The sequence below is a fragment of the Pygocentrus nattereri genome, chromosome 21, assembly GCF_015220715.1.
Source record: "Pygocentrus nattereri isolate fPygNat1 chromosome 21, fPygNat1.pri, whole genome shotgun sequence".
Taxonomy (NCBI): Eukaryota; Metazoa; Chordata; class Actinopteri; order Characiformes; family Serrasalmidae; genus Pygocentrus; species Pygocentrus nattereri.
Window position 1 is genome coordinate 4,015,001 of NC_051231.1, and position 22,242 is coordinate 4,037,242.

The 22,242-nt window shown below is 43.6% G+C and overlaps 1 protein-coding gene across 2 annotated transcripts in view; it reads left to right on the forward strand.

Moving 5' to 3' along the window:
- The first annotated feature begins 1,506 nt into the window (after positions 1–1,506).
- cdk18 (cyclin dependent kinase 18) overlaps positions 1,507–22,242 on the forward strand; it is a 66,980-nt gene continuing 46,244 nt past the window's right edge. For both annotated transcript variants that reach the window (XM_017714800.2, XM_017714798.2), the window contains exon 1: positions 1,507–1,755. The gene's annotated coding sequence lies outside the window, so the exon portion shown is untranslated. The remainder of the gene's footprint in view (positions 1,756–22,242) is intronic.

The window sequence follows — 22,242 nt, forward strand, 5'->3', positions numbered from 1 at the left end:
AGACTCTCCCAAAGTTTTACGCTGCTGCGCTGACGTTGAACCGCGTGCTGCACTGGGTCGGTATGACCAACAGGTCAAAACCAGCTCTAAACAAAGTGACCGCTGGGCCCTGATTGGTGCTCTGGCTTTGCGCTTCTTTCGTTTTGACATGTTACGTTTTTATACACACAGAAACCAAAAGGAACGACAGATATTAGACTCTGAAATGTAGTGGAGTGAAAGGAAAAAGTCGCCCAGAGTGAAGAAACTTCAGTACAGATACACCAAAAATACTAAAGTACAGAAACTAATTACATTTATTTTGATACTGGCCTTCACTGCTTCTTATTGCACTTTACACAACACCGAAACTTTTCCGGAGGTGAGGTTTGTAAGCGAAGGGTGGTCTGTGACTTTTGCACAGCATCCTAATCAAACATTGATTTGCTTTTGGAGCGGATTCTCAGCAGAACATTTTCAGCAGAATGGAACAGAGAATTAAAGTCATTTATTTTGTTTAACGCTGTTTTTTCAACATTACATTACAGGCACTAGTCGTTGTTTATGCCACAACATTCCACTCAAACACATTCATGGCTCATCGCGCAGTTATATAACTTCTTGCCTCTCGTCGTGCCGCGTTTGCGTGCCGTGGTTTCCGGACGGGAGGGTTTATTGTCCGTCGTAACGTCGTCTGCTGCTTTTGAACACTTTCATGTGACGCTTCACGGCCGCTCGGAGGAAATATGATTATCTTTCGTAATGAGACATTCTTCTTTGTACTGTAATTGGCTATAAAAATGTTTTGGGCTAATTACCAGTGATGAGATTTTTTTCATTATCATTATTATGATTCTTCATGTCTTCACAGTTCGGTAACTCCAGAAGTAATGATAACTTTTTGTTAGAAAAACATTCACATCCTTTAATTGCCTTTCATTGTTCATTGAGTTGTTATGGGTGATATGCAGTCTTTTAATGTAATCACACGGCTGCAGTTCAAGGACCTTTAACTGCAGGACAGGTTTCTGTGCGCGTGTGAGGACGGAAAGAGAGTGCATGCAGAGCCTGCAGCGCTAGTCAGCGTAGCCTCCACTGGTCACATTTGCTATTTAAAGAAGCCACAGCCATCACACACACACACACACGCACACACACACACACACACACACACACACTTCACATATACATACACAGCCATATTGCATTAGCTGGTGTGAGAGAATCAGACGCTGGCTGCAGGCAGAGAAGGCTTGCGCGACGGGGCTTCCTGATTGGCTGTTGCTATAACAATAGGGGCGGGGAGACAGCCAAGTGGAGGTGGAGACTGAGCCTGATTATAAAATCCTTCAGAGAGAGACACATTTGCTTCCTGTATTTTTTTTTTCTTTTATATTTTCAGTTGTTTCTCTTTTGCCTCTCTCTCTCTCTCTCTCTCTCTCTCTCTCTGTCTCTCTCTGTCTTTCCACTCCTGACAGGAGGACGGGGGGGGGGGGGTGGATCTTGCATGAAAAGCAAGGGAGAGAAGCAGCAGCCTGTGGAGACAAGGGGGGGGGGGGGACGAGTGAGCTTGAGTCTGCGTCCACTTCACGCCTGCTAAATAAGACACGTCCAGTTGTGGATTATCTGCGTCTGCTGCCACAGAGCTGGAGGCCCCCCCACCTCCTCCTCCGCCGCCTCCTCCTGCCTCTCACTCTCCCTCTCTCACTGGCAGCAGTGGCAGCAGTGCAGCGAGAGACGGGCTCCTGCTTCTCTCCTGCAGTCACCTCCACTACTGTAAGTATGAACTCACACTCAACTGCGCTGTCTGTGCCGCCGTAGTGCTATTTATAAGAGGAACGTGGTACTTTTGTCTGAGGGCTAGTCATGCTTGCCGGTGTGAGGCAGGCTGGAAGGGGTCATGATGGGCTGATGGGCTGCGTGCTAGTCTGCTGATTGTTGACTAATTCAATGAGCTGTCTGTGGAGGAACGGGAATAGCTATTATTGTTTAGTGGATCTGGACTGCAGTTGTTGTTTCAGACATGGCAAGACAGGAGGGGGCTTGTTTTGAGGGGTAGTTTGCTACTTTGTTGTGTAATAAGCATGTAATTATACATATATACATGTCTAATTACATGCTTATTACACAACAAAGTGTAATATAAGTATATTTATATGTAAATAAATATATGTATATGGCTGTGTGTGTGTATACATACGTGTACTTACATGCTCATTGCATGCTTATATTGGACTTATGTTGCTGTTTCAGACATGTCAAGACAGGAAGGGGTTTGGTTTGACGAGGAGTTTGCTACTTTGTTGTGTAATAAGCATGTAATTATACATATATATGTGTGTGTGTATATACATACATGTACTCACATGCTCAATACATCATATACTGGACCTCTGTTGATGTTCCAGACATGTCAAGACAGGAAGGGGTTTGTTTTGAGGGGTAGTATGCTGTATATATATGTATATACACTCATATACACATACACACATATGTGGACTTTACTGTGTACTTTGTTCTGCATCTTGTGTTTTGAGATATACAGTCTTACACTCTCCAGCATTGTGCACTAAATCTAGTGCTTTTATTGTGCACTTCCATCACGCAGCTCAGATGGGAGAAATTACAGTGTTTACATAACTTGCCCGCTTATAACAACCTGTCTGAATGAACTCTTCACAAAGTCGCTCAAACTCAGAAACACATGCACACCATCAGTTAATCCCGTTAATGGAAAAGCAGGTCCAGTGGTGTGGGGCAACAATAGGCTGTAGGCTCTACCTAATTAGAAAGGAGAGTACAGCTATAAATAAACCAGCAGAGTATCATTAAATGAAAGAAGCAAAGAGAACAAACAGAGCTAGCGAGCTCTGGGCACAGTCACGCACTGACAAACTCGTCCCCAACTTGACAACCGGGGAGGAGCGCTTCCACCGTCAAACTTCAGATTTGCCACAGAAAAGATGACCGGGGGGAAAAATAGACTGAAAAATCAGGGGCTTAAGCTGAAAAGTGCTAAGCTACACAAGGGAAGGGGTGGAATATGAAAGGCATAAATCAGAGAAACTTTGAGACTTTGAGGAAGTGGCATTATTCGTTTGAAACGCTGAAACTTCAAGGAAAGTTCTGGTCTCCGTTCGTCTCTGTAGACCCGTTTGGAGCAGCTGACTCAGTTGACCTCAGATGAACTCTCCAAACTAAATTTATCAGCTTAAAGATAAGCTCAAAGCAAGTGGCTAAGGGGAAAGCTCTGCATGCAAACTTCAAATCTAAAACATTAAAAGGGTTCCATCAAATCAGAACCCATATCTGCCAGCCTTGAAACATTAAAAGGTTCCATCAAATCAGAACCCATATCTGCCAGCCTTGAAACATTAAAGGGTTCCATCAAATCAGAACCCATATCTGCCAGCCTTGAAATATTAAAAAGGTTCCATCAAATCAGAACCCCATATTTGCCAGTTTTGAAGCATTAAAAGGGTTCCATCAAATCAGAACCCATATCTGGCAGCTTTGAAACATTAAAAGGGTTCCATCAAATCAGAACCCATATCTGGCAGCTTTGAAACATTAAAAGGGTTCCATCAAATCAGAACCCCATATCTGCCAGCCTTGAAACATTAAAAGGGTTCCATCAAATCAGAACCCCATATTTGCCAGTTTTGAAGCATTAAAAGGTTCCATCAAATCAGAACCCATATCTGGCAGCTTTGAAACATTAAAAGGGTTCCATCAAATCAGAACCCATATCTGCCAGCCTTGAAATATTAAAAAGGTTCCATCAAATTAGAACCCATATCTGCCAGCTTTGAAACATTAAAAGGGTTCCATCAAATCAGAACCCCATATTTGCCAGTTTTGAAACATTAAAAGGGTTCCATCAAATCAGAACCCATATCTGCCAGCCTTGAAACATTAAAAGGTTCCATCAAATCAGAACCCATATCTGCCAGCCTTGAAACATTAAAGGGTTCCATCAAATCAGAACCCATATCTGCCAGCCTTGAAACATTAAAGGGTTCCATCAAATCAGAACCCATATCTGCCAGCTTTGAAACATTAAAAAGTTTCCATCAAATCAGAACCCATATTTGCCAACCATGAGGTCTAGACTAGCCTCGTCTGCCAAACGTTGCGTGAGAGAGGAAGCCCAAATGTCTTTTCTTCATATTTTCTTCATGTAATTCTCCTGCATAGCTGAGTCGAAGCTCCTCTAGAAGGTGATTGCAGATAATTGCACAGTTGAGTCTCGGCAAATAGTGACAAATGGGGGGCTTTATTGCTTATTGGAGACAAATTGCACCTCACACAGAGGCGGTTGAAGAGTGTGGGAGAAATTACCTTGGAGGAATGAAATGGGCAAATTCCTAAATGAAAAAGCTATTTAAAAGACCACGGGTTCTGAGGGTGAACCAGAAAGTCAGCTAGCGAGAGGGAGGCTGACAAACATCACTGTCGGAACATACAGTGTTGGATAAGTGTTGGTCTTAGTGTTTCAGTAGGGAAACAAGATGATTGAGAAGTGCGGCAAGATATGGAAGAACATTCATTTCCCTTCTGGTGGTAATCAGTGCGAAAACAATCGGACTCTGCTGGGTTCTGGAGCAATGAGTGCACTTTCATGAGTGCTGCAGTGTAGCTATGGGGCCACAACGGGAAAGAGAGAGGGAATATGCTTCTGTAGGGTCTCCTGCCCACTAGACGATGAAGTCAGAGCCCATAATGTGGCTTGGAACAAGGTTAAAACCAACATGGCCATCAGAGCACAGGCCAGAGGTGGTGAGCATCTCTCAGTCTGCCCTCTTCGCCATCTGTCCCCAGCGCTTTCTCTCACGCTTCACTGACATCAGCGCTCGCGGCCCTGTGCACTAATGGCCCCTTTTCACCACCGCACAATACTAGCACTCATTGCTATCGCCAGCGAGCACTGATTGACATTCAGCACAAACCCACAATGCTGTTCATCAATGCTAACAAGCGTGCTCGTTTTTGACAGGGCCCATAATGGCATGGGCTGTAACTCTGTCAGCTAGGATGACCCGTGAGTAGCCTGTGAGTGGTTTAGCCGTATACAACAGAATCCGGAAAAGCAGGCTAGTGTCGGCGCTGGTCAATGGACAGCGGTCAATATCAAAGCAGGATGAAGGTCAGTGCTGCTCCATTGGTGGGAATAAGATTCACAATGTTTGCTCAGCTAGCAGGGCTAAAGATTCTACAAAATTCCTCACTTCCACAAACATTCACTTCGCTTACTGACGGTCGGAATGACTTTATGGCATTTTGGGGCTCCATCTAGGCATGCACTGGAAGGAATTAGAGACCTTACCGAACATGTCGAGCAGGCTGTTGCTCTTCGTATTGGAGCAGGCCTCTGATGATATCAGCACAGGTCTAAGAGGGATGCGAGGAGTTGGACAGAGGCGTAATTAAATGTATAAGAAGCCCTTACCACTTATACACATCAAACGACTGAAGTGGAGGACAGTGGGAAAGGATATGTGTATGATCTTTATGGAAATATAGTGTGCACTGCATTGCCACGACTTTCTTCGTTGGTTTTTGGAAAACTCGACTGGTAAACTAACAATGCATGTGGAAGTATCTGACATCAGTCAGGAGTTTTCAGTCCACACTGTTTACTCACCACTGCCATAGATAAACACCCAAAACAGTTGTCAACATGGGCATTTCTAAGATCAGAGCTTTAGGGCCCACCAACCCACCAGTCTTCTATCATTCGATGACATTCATTAGCTGATACGCAGGCGGACAGTCCTAGTCTAGCGCCTTAAGATTAACCCTTATTAGTCCCACAGCAGAGAAATTACACCTCCGCATTTAACCCATCCGTAGTGAAACACCACATACACACTAGTGAGCACACACACACTAGGGGGCAGTGAGCACACGTGCCTGGAGCGGTGGGCAGCCCAATCCGCAGCGCCTGGGGAGCAGTTGGGGGTTAGGTGTCTTGCTCAAGGGCACCTCAGTCATGTGCTGTCGGCTCTGGGGATCAAACCGGCGACCTTCCGGTCACGAGGCTGGTTCCCTAACCTTCAGCCCACGCCTTGGCTTTAATATCAATGCATAAGCCGACCAATGGCACAGCAGCTCGCTTCTCTCCCACGAATTAAAAAAACATCAGATAGCTAACAATAACAACATAAAGAGTTGGTCTGTGATTCAGCTTGACCACCCTTAAAAAGGGGCTAGACACAGTTATGGTTCACAACAGTTGTTAGTGGCCATCTAGAAAAAGGGTTTTAATATTGCGTCTTTGTTTTTTTATGTTGTTTGTTCAATGTAGGATTTTGTTTGTCTCATAGTGAGACGTGAAATTCTGAAACTGACGCAGGTCAAATGCGGTACACTTTGGTTGTAACTTTGGCTGTGTTATGTCGTATGTGGCACTACAGTACTGTGCAAAAGTCAGAGACCACTCAGGCATTCTGCGTATGATCATTTTTCAGCATCAGAAAAACACAGAAAACATGTGTAGCAGAAAATTACACAGAAGCCTCAACAACTTAATCTAATATTTTTTCAGCATTTGCTGTGTCCACTCTTTACCTTTATTAAAGCTGGAATACCTTCCATACCTCAAGTTCAGTCTTAGAATTGGTTGCATTTCCGCTATACAAATAATCCCAGACACATTGTGATGTTGAGTCCAGTTGGAGTCCAGTTTCGGTGGTCTAATGACCAGTTTCTCATTAACAGCGTCTTGACAGCTACACATCTTTTAAGATCCATAGTGTTGAGTTGTCTTGTCACAGGGGAAAAATGGACACTAATACCTGAGGATGGTTGGTATAGTGTGGTGCGAATCATCTTTGTCTTCTATGCTGTAGACTGGGGTTCAATTCCATGCTTAGGCCAGCAAACTACACTATATCAATAAGAGTCCTTGGGCAAGACTCCCAACACTGCCTTCACCCATCACAATGATTCAATTGTAAATCGTTCTGGAAAAGCGTCTCTGCCAAATGCTGTCGATGTAAATTGACTGTTTTCTCTCTTTTAGGATTGTTAGGAGTCCCATTTATATCTTTTGATTTAAGAGTTCAGACCATGCTTTCAATTTATGGTGGTAGCATGAGTGGAGACTGTGATTGAGGGAGGGGACCGGCAAATTTGGGCTGGAGTTCTGGACAGAAGGCTGAACCTCCCACCTTTTGGATAGTGGCAGGATTGAGAGATAAACCTGAGGAACAGGGAGTTGCTGGAGATTGTGAAAAGTTTTTTTAACGGGAAACGAAAGGCAGAGAAGAATGGATTGGACTTGGAAGGAGGAGGGATTTCAGGTATGACCCCCCCCCCCCCCCCCCCCCCCCCCCCCCCCCCCGCCCAAATTTCAGTTCTGCCAGAAAGACTTGGGAGGCAAGAGTGAAGAATTTTTTATATCCTCGATAGAATTTTACTAGATGAAGTATAACAATTCAGAAGAAATATACGAGTCTTTGCGTAGCCCCCATCCTCGGTCCAGGTCTTGGAGTGTTGAGACCCTCGCTGATCCTGCCCGATAGAGATGGCAGGGGCAGAACCAACCCCCCCTGGACAGCCAGACTGGGACCCAAGAGTTTTCTTGGTAGACCTTTCACTAAAGCTTCCATTTATTCCTGAACTCTAAACTTTTTTGAAAGTTTTGGAGATTTTCTTCATTTTTCCACTCATTATTTTGACTTTTCTCTTTCAGGGCATCTAAGCTGTGTGTGGGTAGTTGTTTGTGTGAATGTTGGCGTCTCTTTAAAGGGGAACATTAATGTCAGTGACAAAGTTTTGTTGAGAGGACGAGGCTGTAACTGGCTGGCTTTAAGATTATGAGGATGGAAACATTAAAGTCACAGTAGGTGAACAAAATAAACTAACGGATTGGGCGGCTTTTGTGTACATTTCTGTAATTTTATTACTTTAAATGGACGTTTTGTCCGGGAATTGAAAGGGTGGTCTCTGACTTTACTCAAACTTGACTGCGTTGCTTCTGGCTGTGACAAATCTGTATTATAGGACACTTTAGTTAAGACTAGCTCTTTAAATACACACTTCAACTTTGTCCAAAGTTTTTTTAACTGCATAAGAGAAAGTTTCCCACAGTAGCTGCCTTCTGCTTCTATAGCGGCTTATTCAAAACTCCTTTAGTGTGGTTCACGCCAAATGAATCAAAATACAACAAAGGTCTTTGTGTGTGGTTTTTTCACTCTTCTAGATTTAATCTCGCAGATTAATTGAACAAAACAATGACCGATTCCAGTTCATTTATTTTCAAGCCTTTTCTCTTCATAAATCACCTGCATGAAATCTAGGATACTGATAGGGATGCAGGCTGTTACCTGCTTAATTGCTTTTTCTGGACCCAGTGTTCATGACTCTGGCTAGATCAGCAGTATTTAATTAAAATTCAAGGTCCATTTAAAGAAAATTTCCTCAAGCGAAGGTCCAGAACGTCATAACGTCTAACTTGCATCATGATTCAGTGCCATATACTGTTTACTGAAGTAGCCTAGTAGGAATGTCAGCATCTTATACAGTCAACAACTGAATATCAGATCAAATAAAGTACAATTCAGTGACATTTCAACAACATGTCAGTTTTCTCCTTTAAGAGAAAGCCATGTAAAATAATCTGACTCACTTACTTCTCTGACTGCTGTTTCTCTCCTCATCCCTTCATCCCTTCCCTGTGTGTGCCATCACTCAGTCGAGTCTCAGAGCTCATCGTAATGCACAGATCTGATTGGCTGAGCAGCGTCACGTGTGATATTTACAGTGCATGTGATTGGTCTGTGAGTCTCAGCTGCTAAAGCTGCCATAAAGGTTAGAAAAGCTATGGCGATTAAAATAAAACCACCCTGTCGAATTATCCATAGTTTATCGCCGATAGGTCCAGGTCAGCATAGGACAGCGTCTGGGGCTGGACTCGAACCGCGGTCTGCCTATTAGTGACCTCTGGTCTAGAGTTGAGATATTAGAGTAATTAGATTTGTGCTATGCTCTAAAGGTAAGCAAGCCTATTAAAAAAACACCTCTGGAATTAATTATGAATCATCACAGAGGCTGTGAGTCAGAAGAGTCCATAATGATTCATCATAATGCACATTCCTGTTAATGCAGCACTGCTGGCTCTTTCACCCTGACCTAGGGCCTGTTTCCTTTACCTCAACTCCACTGTTGCACAACACTAACAGAAAGCCCATAGCTGCTTTCAGAAAAGCGAGCTCCTCTGAGGCCGTGTGGGGACGTCAGTGGGAATAAGCGCTAAAAGTCACACCCCAGTGCAAACAGAGCCGTACATGGAGCAGCGGTGCTGGTCGTTAAACTGTCAACACAATTGTGTTTCACTAAATCATATCTTGTTGAGGCCATTTATAGGTCATAAAATTTGTACACGGCCTCTAGCCTGTCAGCAGGAGACCGGCGCTTTCAGCAGAGAACATACTGCCTTGGCGCTTGGAGGAAAATATACTGTGTATGTGATATATCTGATGATTTTATGGCATCGCTGTGCTTGATATAAACTGATCCAGACTCACTGTAAATGTGCATATACGGTTTAAAGGCCCAGGCAAACAACTGCTGCAACAGACGGTCAAGTAGAAAGACCGTGATTGGTGGAAGGGAAGGAAGGAGATGTGTTGATCCACACATAAACATTTCAATAATTTCCAATCTAATTTAAAGTGAGAAAACTGGCTAGTGAGAAATGCATAGTGATATAAGAACAGATCTTCCATTTGCGGCTTGCTAAAACTAGTAATCTTCAAAGGTCTGTGATGTCGCAGTACTAAAAGCTGTTCTGCCAGCAGCAGAGATTTCTGACAACAAGTTCAATTTCAGTCTTTAAAAGCACAGACCTGAGCAGTTATGGCGACAATCCTATATTTGTAAATGCAATAATGGATGAGACGACTTACAGCCACCTTTATCAGACTCGATTATCTCAGTTGCAGTTCCTCCCACGTAATGTTTACCATAGCTGATGAGCCCTGTTTTCAGTAAATACAGCTCATAACTGTGACAGCTGCTTTCCTGCAGGTCTGGCAAATCCAGTTTGGAAGTCAGGAATTTCACAGGAGTGTTTTTAACCCACTGCGTCCCCAATTTCCTGAGGTGAATTCTGACGAGACACAATGAGCACCCAATATTTGGTGTAAATTGCATTTAGATTATATATATATGGTCTTTTTATCCAAATTAGACTTTTTTTTTACAATTAATGCCTATAAGCTCATCCAGACTGTTCAGGGATGCTGTTTATATTATACATATATAAATATATGTATACTGTAAAAAATGACTTGTCAGTTCAGCCTCAAAAATGACAAACAATTAAACTATGTTTGTATAAAGTTTGAATACGGTCTGAATAAAGCTAATGAACTTACTTGCTACCACATTAGTTTATTAGGCTGAACTGACAAAGGCATAGTGCACAGAATTTTTGCTTACCTACACATTTATTCATGCTCTTTTACTGCCCTGTTGCGGCTCCACAGCAGAATTAGATTTGTAGGTAAAATGAAAATTACCCTCCTTTGCAGTAAAATAAAGCTCTGCTGACCGTTCAACACAGTTTAACAGTAAATGGTCTTAAACGCTGGAGTTAATGCAGAACTGCTGATTCACCCTTTAACTCTGAAGATCAGTGCAGACGGCTGGTCACCATAGCAACACAGACAACAGTCTCGCTTAGCTAGTAGCTATGAAATGGCAAAGAGAGAGATTTAAGACAAACATTGATAATTTGGAGACGAATGGACTTTTTTGCATTTACTATAATCACTCCAGCTGGTTTTCTGATATGTTTAATCTGCAACAAGAAACTGTCAAACAAAAGTCATGAAGCTGAAGTCACTTCTCGTTCACCGGCTTCTTAGTCTAATTTTCCTGTTCCACCTTAAATGGTGCACTAGTTTCATTCTGGTACATCTGGCACCCTTTAAGATAGAACAGGGAAGTTCAAACAAGAGGCTGGCGAATGAGAAGTGAATTCAGCCTCATAAAAAATCCAGCATTGAGAGGCATTTTACAAGAAACTGTTCTACTGTTGCAGAAAGGTTTCCTGCTGGAGATATGAGAAAAGTGAGAAAAGCGGCTACAGCTTGACGCAGAGCAAATCAGAGCCAGCGTTTTTGTTTAGATTATATTTTTTTAGCCTATACAAGTACATACTGAAACATGATTACAGCCAAGATGGTAAAATGGACATAAAATGTTGCTCTGAAGTTGGTTTGGCTTTGTTGAAAGGATAAAACGGATAATGGATAAAGCACTGGCCTCCTAAGCCAGGGATTGTGGGTTCGAGTCCCATCTGGGGTGTAGTGCTGGCAGAGTGGCACAGCGGAAGTGTGCTGGGCCCATAATCCAGAGGTCGATGGATCGGAACCTTCTATATTGTGGCCACTATATTTAAAGCCTATGCTGGGGGCAGTCATGGGCTGGAGGTTAGGGAGCCAGCCTTGTGACCGAAAGGTCGCTGGTTCAATCCCCCAGCACTGACAGTACATGACTGAGGTGTCCTTGAACAAGACACCTAATCCCCAAATGCTCCCCAGGTGCTGTGGATAGGGCTGCCCACTGCCTCCTAATGTGTGTATTCACTAGTGTGTATGTGGTGTTTCACTTCACAGATGGGCTAAATGCAGAGGTGAAATTTCCCCGTTGTGGCACTAATAAGGGTCTTTTAATCTTAAATGGCTCTTCTAAACATTTGGATTGCAGCCTGTAAGGTGGACCAATCAGCTGGCCTGTTTTTTCCGCCTTTCCAGCTTAAGCCAGTCTCTCAGCTACACCGACCAAACAAGCTCACTGCCCATTTCAGTAGAGTGTATCATTCTCTTGTTCACTTGGCCTCGCCACTTCCCCCCCATCATCATAAGGGCCCCTCCATTTCTTTATTAGCTGAGGTAAATTATTAGATGAGCCCTCAGAGGGGTGAGGGTTCGAATGAACACAAGTGTCCACTCTGGCAGCAGAACTTGTGTGGAAATCATTGCAAACCTGACGCATTTCACTTTTTAGACCTGAAGAAAGCAACAGAGAAAACTGTTTAGAAGTCATAGCAGTAAACAACGGCAAAACTGCTGTGTCTCTTATACATGACTGCTAATACAACGTTATCATTTTCATCTAATCGCCAGCTGGTTGCGATGCTAAAGGCTATTCAGCGAACACCTACACCGTGGGTCAACACTAACTTAACAGCCACACTGTTTGTACGGATGTCCGATTAGCTCAGGTTAACCTGCCGTGGGTGAGTGTGCTCAAATCGGAAAATCCACTCCTCACTGTCCACTCCTTCTTTCCTTCTGCCATGACTGGCCGCTTGTCTAACGTAGGTGTGATGCACATCCCAGCCAAGTGGTGAGTCAAAGTGGGTGAGGGCATTTCAAAAAATGATTAAAACAGGACCTGAATGTTGTTTCGTTGTTTGATTATTGTAGTTTGGATATAATTTTACATATCTTACTTCAGCCTTTCAAGGAAATAGAGCGGCTTGCGAAATTGTTTCTTAGGCTAATTGTGCAGCCTTGATTTTTAAAAACGCAGTAAGCCAACACTTTCATGGTTAGATGCCAATTGCAATACCTGTTTTCCCTTCAGTGCTGGGCTGACAGCTCTGTGCTGAGTTCTGTTGCTTGCTTTTGTTTTCATATTACAGAAATGGGACTGACTTTTCCTATACTGTAATCAGAGACACAGCAATATAGGGCTTTCAACTATATGATGCAAAATAGCATGTAAGGATTTCCCTTATATCCAGCTTATATTTGTCACATATGGGTATATGCATTATATTGACAAAAGTATTCACATAGTCATAAAGACGTGGATGAGCAAGTTTGGTGTGGAAGAACTTGACTGGCCTGCACAGAGTCCTGACCTCAACCCCATAGAACTGAATTAGAGCGGAGACTGTGAGCCAGGCCTTCTCATCCAACATCAGTGTCTGACCTCACAAATGCGCTTCTGGAAGAACGGTCATAAATTCCCATAAACACTCCTAACCCTTGTGGAAAGCCTTCCCAGAAGAGTTGAAGCCGTTACAGCTGCAAAGGGTGGGCCGACATCATATTAAACCCTATGGATTAAGAGTGGGATCTCACTCAAGTTCATATGCCTGTGAAGGCAGACGAGTGAATACTTTGGGAAATACAGTGTATGTGACACGTATGCCAACTTACTTGAAATAGACCATTTTCAAATATATAAGATACATATTTAAGCTATATACAAACATCTACAAACATATACGTGGAACACATATATTTAACAATATGTAAACAACATTCATATATGGATGGCATATATTTACTCATGCATGCTGAGTTCATGTTACATAAGGTTTTCTTCCACACACTTCCGAACCTAACTAAACTCTAAAGCATGCACATTGCAAGCTATACAATAAAAGCATTTGCATATGAAATAAATAAGAATATTAATCATAGACACATTAAAATGTGAAAGCAAACAAATTCCTTAGTAACAATTATAACTGGGATGTATTCAACCATGTATCAGGCATATGTCCAATATTTGATGCTTATATATTTGTACACAACATATATGTACACATATTTAGAAATATAAGCTTGACTCTTTATGATATATGGACACACATGGCCATCAGATTTCCGTATGGGTTTAAATGAAGTCAACTGGTAATTGTCATTTTTAGGAAGATGTTTTGTTTGTTTTTGATCAATAATCCTGTAACTCTGAAAGTTCCTAGGAATCAACAGGGCTCTAGAGCCCATGTGGCAAGCACAAGGCCCGTGGGCCAGATCAGCACAAATCCACAGCACAAAGCAAGAGTATTTTAATTTTCTATTGATATTAGTTTGTTTCACAATGCGCTGCACTACAGTCCCCAGCATGCACTGCAACATAATGTGCTCTGACTCTCCTACCCCAACAACAGTCTGTGGGACAGCGGTTACACTTCAGTTCAACACAGTTCCACACCGGTCACATCACCAAACAACTAACCGCAGTCCAGCCAATATAAACACTTACCGCTAGCTCTGCAGCTGAGAAACTGAGCCCAAGCATTGATGAATTTGCAGCAAAGAGAAGACGTCAGGCGTCTAGATCTGGCAAATAGTGGTTCTAGTGGTTGAGAGGTTTGACACCCCTGCTCTAGAGGGTTGAGAGTTGGGCCACTATTAGACCTATAATTACACCTCCAGGAGCTTTTATGACATCCCATAGGCATAACAGCTTACACTCTTCTGGGAAGCTTTCTACAAGATTTTGGAGCGTTTCTGTGGGAATCTTTGCCCCTTCATCCAGAAGAGCATTTGTGAGGTCAGATACTGATGTTCAATGGCATGTTCTTCCCATTCAAGTTCTTCCAATCCAAACTCAGCCAGCCATGCCTTTATGGACATTGCCTTGGTCACTGGGACTCAGTCACGCTGGAACAGAAAAGGTTCTTCCTCAAATTGTTCCCACAAAGTTGGAAGCATAGAATTGTCCAAAATATCTTGGTCTGCTTATATTTAGTATTTAAAGATCTAATACAAGTGCCTTCATTTTATCCTGCCTTCCACCCAATGACAGCTGGGGTAGGCTCCAGCTTCCCCCGCGACCCAGAAGGATGAGTGGTTTAGATGATGTGTGTGTGTGTGTGTGTGTGTGTGTGTGTGTGTGTGTGTGTGTGTGTGTGTGTGTGTGGTCCGTTCGGTTTATAGCAAAATGGTAATTAAGGAAGAAATAAAATATAAAGGTTGGCTGGCCCACAGATTTGTTGATATTATTTCAAATGGACCTTCTCCGGGTAGAAGGAGAAGAGGTAGACCTCAGAGAAGGTTTATGGAAGTAGTGAAGATGGACATGGAGATGGTTGGTGTGAAAGTAGAGGAGGCAGTGGATAGGGCGAGATGGAGGCAGATGATCCGCTGTGGCGACCCCTAAAGGGAGCAGCCGAAAGAAGAAGAAGGTTTAAAATGGACCTTTTAGTGGTTGAGTTTGTCACCCCTGCTCTAGAGGGTTGAGAGTTGGGCCACTCACAAAAGTTCCCAGCAGGCCCATACTCACTCTACTAGTCTTAAGGGCCATAACATGACAGTTTAAGTGTCCCCAGTCTAAAAAAATGCAAAAAGCCCTCGGCCTGGTGAGAGAGCACGCATACTTTGCATGACCCGAGCAACAGACTTGTGTTAGGTGGCCTAACATTTGGCTTTAAACACTGGAGTTGTTGTTGCAGCGCGATGAACACAAGACAGAGGGTTTTGAACATTCATGCAACGAAAGAAAGAGTTTCTTGTTGTGGCATGAGACGTCTCCGCCACTGGCCATGAGAAAGAAAGAGGGAATAAAACAAAAGGTCATGTTTATTGCCTCATGTTGAGGAGGGAGGGGGTTAGGCGCAGACGAAAGCACGAGGACAGCCTGCTAATAATGTATGCTTCTCCCACCGTCCGCACTGCATGTGAGCTTAGATGTTGGACACATGACAAGATCTGCTGGAAAATAACAGCAAACGAGGGGAAAATTACATAACCACAAACTCACACCGCAACACCAAGGCATCATCCACAGTCACACTTCACCACAAAGACACTAATATCTCGGCGAAGGCGATGTGCATGTTTATTCGTGTCCGCCACACACATTGAGCTGACAGCGATGACAAATAGCCTTCCCGCGCCATCATTTGTAGCCGGGCCTGATATTAAGTTGTTCGTGTGCGCGTGCCGCTCATTTGTCTTGGTTTAGTTGCACGAATCGCGATCTGACAGGCCGGAATATTGTATTGAGGGAACATTCAAGTGAGAATGACCATCCATCTTGTGGAGACATCTCAATTTTCCAGCTATTGGGCTTTTATGGAATACAGCACTAGGTCAGTTACACTCCAACACGCTAAGTAAAGATGCCACCTGAGGCTCTGCTAATGTGCTGTAAAGGCATCATTATCCCCCCCCCCACACACACACACACATACACACTTATAATTCACACTTAATCAAGCACACACAGCTGGAACGTGTCAAGGAGGACAGGCGAATGGCCCTTTTTTATGCGGCTAAACACAAAGCTGGCTTGCTGCTGTGTGGTGACTGAAAGCAACAAGGTCGTCCGCGCTGAGAACGCTAGGCCCCCGTACGCAGTGCACTTGCCCCTGGCCAGAGCAGGCGGGTGCATGAATGAGCGACCCTGCCTAGCGTGTGAACCAGCAATGCGGAAACTCATCTGACCACAGGCCTGTACGTCAGCAACGTGCTCTGCTCATAATTAGAGCTTGAAATATTTGTCTGAACCCACCGGGACCCGACTATTCAGGTCAGGCTCGTATTACCTTAGACATTTTTCGATCTGCTATGCTGGAGTTGCGTGCTGTTTAAAGGCACTGCATGCATTTTGCATAACTGATAATTGCTATTCGTTTTTTTTTTTACTTTGTTTATTGATATGAGGACGGCTTTCTTTGTCCCTACAAGGCCTTTAGCAGGTATTATCATTAGGGCTATATGGTGTCTGTTTGGGTGTGGTGGAGTTTAAGTTCAGACCAGAATCTTAGACCCAGTTAACCCCTTACCGAGCCATAAGTCCACTGGCAGGCTCACGGTTTTATTAAACACTTCTATAACCTAAGAAAAGCTCCAGTAGTTTGCGTTGAAGTCTTTGTATTTACTGAATAAAAAGCCTTTGTATGAAATAAACCTGGGTTGTTAAGGAGATATGCCTTTAAACATGGCATCCAACAGATCCTGTCAGATCAAGGCTTTAGAGACCCTCCCATAACACTGTAGTTTGGTTTTGAAACCATGACTGCTGGCATTTTTTTTTACCTGATTTTCTCCCCAATTTAGTCGTTTCCAATTCACCTACTGCTTAGGACGCCTCCAATCACACGATACTACCAACGCTAGGAGGGTGAAGGCAGCACAGGCTTCCTCTGAGACCTGTAAAGCCAGTTACCGCATCTTTTTGAACTGCTGCTCACGCAACGTCACGGGACGGCCGAACGCGCTCCGAGGAAAACGCCAACCGCCAGATCTGCTACGTCAGCTAACAGACGCCTGCACTGACTAGTATCATGTTGAGTGATTGGGGGGAGAAAGGGGGCCATCCTACCCACCCAGAGAGAGCGAGGCCAGTTGTGCTCTCTTGGACTCCTGGCTACAGACGGCTGTAGCATCACCAGGGATCGAACTTATGATCTCCTGATGATACGGCCAACGCTTAGACAGTTCGTCACTCGGGAGCCCCCTCTGCTGGTGGTTTTAAACATGGCATTTTAAACATAATTCCAGCCAACTTTTGAAAACTTCCAATCATTTGACATCAAAATTTAGATGTACTAGTTTCTTAAGATCCTGAAATACTTACAAATGTACTTTGGAGCTGGAGACTTTTTAGAAATGATATTGCCTGGTGTAACTAGAAGAGTATCAGCATTAAGAGTATAGGGCCATATGTAAAGGTTTAAATAACCTGGGTCAAATGTCACGTCCTCTACAGGCAGCAAACTGCAAGATGCATAAATATATTAAAGGAAGAGAAAGTACATATGTAGGCCCAAAATGTCTGGTTCCATTGACTTACATTAAAAGTGGAGTATGTTTTTTCTTGCTCTTGTAAAATTACCCTTTTATATTAACTGTGGATTAACATGCCAACAACAGACAGTGGGACTCAGTCACCTTAGACAAACTATAGAAACATAAAATGACATTCTCAGAGGGTGTTGCCCCTTTTAACCCCACCATGCTGTTGCAACTGCCATCACAACGTACTGTTGGCTTGTTTTACATAGCAGACACCTAGAAAAACAGGGGTTAACAGAGTTTAGAGGCCGGTGAGTCACTCGCAGAGACAAACAGCTAACAGACTTCTTATAGTTTGGCTTTACTGTAAACCTGCAGCGCACCGAGATAATATTATGTTGCTTGAGTTTCTTAGAAGCATCAAATATTTGTGTTTAAGGAGTGGTAAACCTAGTCTGGGAAACCATGTGCTCGGTGCTTTAGCTTGTCGCTAACCGTACACTAAAGCTCACACTGAAAGGCTAACAGAAATAAGCATTAGCTTATCACTAGCGGAGGCTGCTAATGAAGTCAAGGCTTCATTAAAAAATGCATTAATATACATTAAACACTATGCAATGTGCTTCTGGTGCTTGAGATGGTTATTTAATCCCTGAAATGACCGACGTGTCTCCTAGGTTTTAGCATGTAACCCCTGTTCTTCAGTGGTCAGGACCCCACAGAACCCTCACAGAGCAGGTACTGTTTGGGTGGTGGATCATTCTCAGTACTGCCGTGACACTGATGTGGTGGTGTGGTAGTGTGTGTTGCGCTGATACGAGTGGATCAGACCCCACAGTGCTGCTCGAGCTTTTAAACACTGTGTCCACTCACTGTCCATTTCTAGCTTGTTGGCGCACCTTGTAGATGCAAAGTCAGAGACTTTTTACACAGTTTGCGTTGGTCATTTTCTACTCCTTCATCAGCGGTCACAGGACGCTGTTGGCTGGATATTTTTGGTTGGTGGACTATTCTCAGTCCAGCAGCGACACTGAGGTGTTTAAAAACTCCAGCAGCACTGCTGTGTCTGATCCACTCAGACCAGCACAACACACACTAACACACCACCACCACATCAGTGTCACTGCAGTGCTGAGAATGACCCACCACCCAAATAGTACCTGCTCTGTGAGGGTCCATGGGGGTCTGACCACTGAAGAACAGGGTAACAGAGTATCAGAGAAACAGATGGACTACAGTCTGTAACTGTAGAACTACAGAGTGCAGCTATACAGTAAGTGGAGCTGATAAAGTGGACAGTGAGAGTAGATCTGGCTAGTGTAGGTCTTCGAAAAGGTGGGCGGCTCTCAAAAGGTGTCACATGAAACTGATTGATATGACCAAATTACAGTCAAAGCATTAAAGCGCTACTCATATGAAATATTTGAGGTTGCTATCAATGAAGATACAGTACATGTTGCATTCATCTTGTACCAAGACATTACATTACATCGCAGTGCCAGTCCATGAATGACCCATGAGTCATATTGACTTCTGGAGAATGTCCAGACTTTGGGCCACAGCTGGCTTTCTGATATTTCAATATTGAGTAAATAAGCACAGCATAAGGCTGCGTATGATCCATTAGCCAATCTGCAGTTAGAGAGCAAAATAGCCTTTTAATCTTGCTACTGCGGATCAGCGAAGGGCGGAGAGGCCAGGAGAAGGTCACTCTCATGCTCATTAATCTGTCTAGACCCCTGACTGCTCCTGTTTATTCCACGTCTACTTTGCCCCCTCCACATCCCCTGAACTAGCTTTATAGGGAGAGAGAGGTTTTCCCTTGTTAAGATGGAACCAAAGGAATTCAGAGTGACTCTCTGATTCTGCACTACGGGTCAGAATTGTTCACAGTAGTGGCGATAGGAACCAAACGTCTGAAGAGTTTAATGTCTCAAAAACTGTCTTATTGCATGAAATGGTTATGAAAACATTACCTGATGTCCAAACATTGGCTGCGTTCACATGCAAAGATTTTTGCCAATCCAATTGAATTCATTCTGATTATAGAAAGAGGTGTTTATATCGCACTCTACTCAACAATCTGATGGAAAATCTCTGTTTACATGCTCACGACAAGCTATCAGATTTAAAATGATGCGCATGCGTAGAGAACCAGTTGGCGTAAACGTTACCACCTCAACTGGAATAGTCTAGTCTGATTGAGGCCATTCGGAATACAATTTGTATCTGATTGGACGAGGTGGGTAAACCTGTATATTATACATAAAATAGAAGAATAATATCCGTGTAAATGCCTGATTACATTCCCTATCGGAAAGTTTAAGTCTGTTCTGCATGTGCGTCGCGTCACAGTGAGAGTTTATACCGTTCAACATGGCGAAGCAGAAACTGGTCTGCAGAGGAGACGAAGTTCATGCTCTGATCTTTAAAAGATCAGTGGTGGGATGGACGTCCAGCTCATGTGTCTCAGAACACGACGTCTTAAGGTTACGTGACCCTTATTAGTCCCACAACGGGGAAATTTCACCTCCACATTTAACCCATCCATGAAGTGAAACACCACATACAATCTAGTAAGCACACACACTTGCCCAGAGCGGTGGGCAGCCCAATCCACAGCACCCAGGGAGCAGTTGGGGGTTAGGTGTCTTGCTCAAGGACACCTAAGTCATGTGTTGTTGGCTCTGGGGATTGAACCGGCGACCTTCCGGTCACGAGGCTGGTTCCCTAACCTCCAGCCTCTTGGCCTTCTTTAATAAGGGCATGTGAAAGACGTTTTCCTGAGTCTGACATCATTTTAAAGCAATTAGAAACACAAGCACTGCTCACTGCTGCTCATCTCACTCTGTCTGGACTCACGTGATGCTCGCTGTCATGGTAATATCTACTCTAAGTTGTTCTCCACACATGCGCATCATTTTTGATGAGATTACTTGTAGTGAGCATGTCAACAGAGATTTTCTATTAGATGGTTGAATAGAGCGAAAATAAACAGCTCAGTCTTAATCTGTAATCAGAATGTATTCAATCGGATTGGCAAAATCTTTGCATGAAAACAGCCAATTTCACATCAAACCTCTCTGAATGACTTTGTTTACATCTCAGCAACTGAATTATGCACACATTTGGAAAATATTGGTGGAATTCCCCTTTAAGCACAAGCGCCTGGTTAGTCACTCCCCCATTTTCTGCTTTCACGGCATCACCAAGCCTGCTTCAATCTAATAATGTATAAATTCAAAGCCAGCCAAGCATTGCCTTCCTCTGTTGATTGCATCTTTGAGGTTAAACTCGCAATTTGTTTCAGTCGCTACGTTTCAGCCTCATTTTTACCGTCCCTTTTGTGTTATTTATGGCAAGGACACTGGAAAAGTTTTTCAGCCTTTTCAAATTTGGCTACCATTATTTATCTGGAGAGCTCAGAACAGCTTCTGAGACTCGCCGAAGCGTGAAACAGTCTTCAAGGCCGTGTCCACACATTCCTTAACAGACATTCACAGGTCTTGAGTGGTTTTAGACTTCTCCAAAAAGAAGACGTGGCTTCTTGATATCTGCATGTTTGCTAGCGCACCAGCTTATCTATGTTGGTTAGCCTGAGGGCAACAAGATCTGTCTCAATGCTTTTGCAGTTTGCCAGGGGCAAGAATTCGGACAAAGGATGTTGGTCAAGGGAATTACACATGCTGATTCCTGAATTGCTAACGGAAAAAATTAAAGAGGCTCACATAATTGGCGAATTCATATTTTTTCAGAGGCTAAAGTACACAGGCATGTACAGCTTTATATATACACCGGTCAGACATAACATTCTGACCACCTCCTTGTTTCTACGCTCATTGTCCACTTTATCAGCTCCACTTACTGGAGTAAACATCTGTTTCTCTGATACTCTGTTACCCTGTTCTTCAGAGGTCAGGACCCCCATGGACCCTCACAGAGCAGGTACTATTTGGGTGGTGGGTCATTCTCAGCACTGCAGTAACACTGACATGGTGGTGGTGTGTTAGTGTGTTGTACTGGTAAAAGTGGATCAGACACAGCAGTGCTGCTGGTGTTTTTAAACACTGTCCACTCTACTAGACACTCCTACCTTGTCGGTCCACCTCGTAGATGTAAAGTCAGAGACGACAGCTCATCTGCTGCTGCAGTTTGTGTTGGTCATCCTCTGGTCCTTCATCAGTGGTCACAGGACGCTGCCCACAGGATGTTGCTGGCTGGATATTTTTGGTTGGTGGACTGTTCTCAGTCCAGCAGCGACACTGAGGTGTTTAAAAACTTCAGCAGCACTGCTGTGTCTGATCCACTCAGACCAGCACAACACACACTAACACACCAGCTGATAAAGTGGACAATGAGCACAGAAACAAGGAGGTGGTCATAATGTTATGTCTGACCGGTGTAGTTCTACATGCTTCACACGGCTGCACTGTTGGTGTCAGCGAGCAGCCCACATTAGGGTGCAGTGGCCTGTGCTTGTCCTTTGTATGGGGAGAGCTTCCAGATGAATGACTTGGTCAGTCCCTTGGGCACCAGTTAGGATCTAGGTCACCCTTCTACAGTTTGGGACCAAGGCAAGTCATGAAATTCGATTAAACACGGCGAGTTGTTTGTGGAGTTCTGTTTTTCAAAACTGTTTTTTATAGAGAAATGTTTATCATGCAGATGTATGTAATATATACTGTAATGTGTATTTAAATAACAAACGTGTCTGGATGCTGTCATTACAAATCAAATGAAGTGGACTATGCACTAGCAGCAGTGTAAT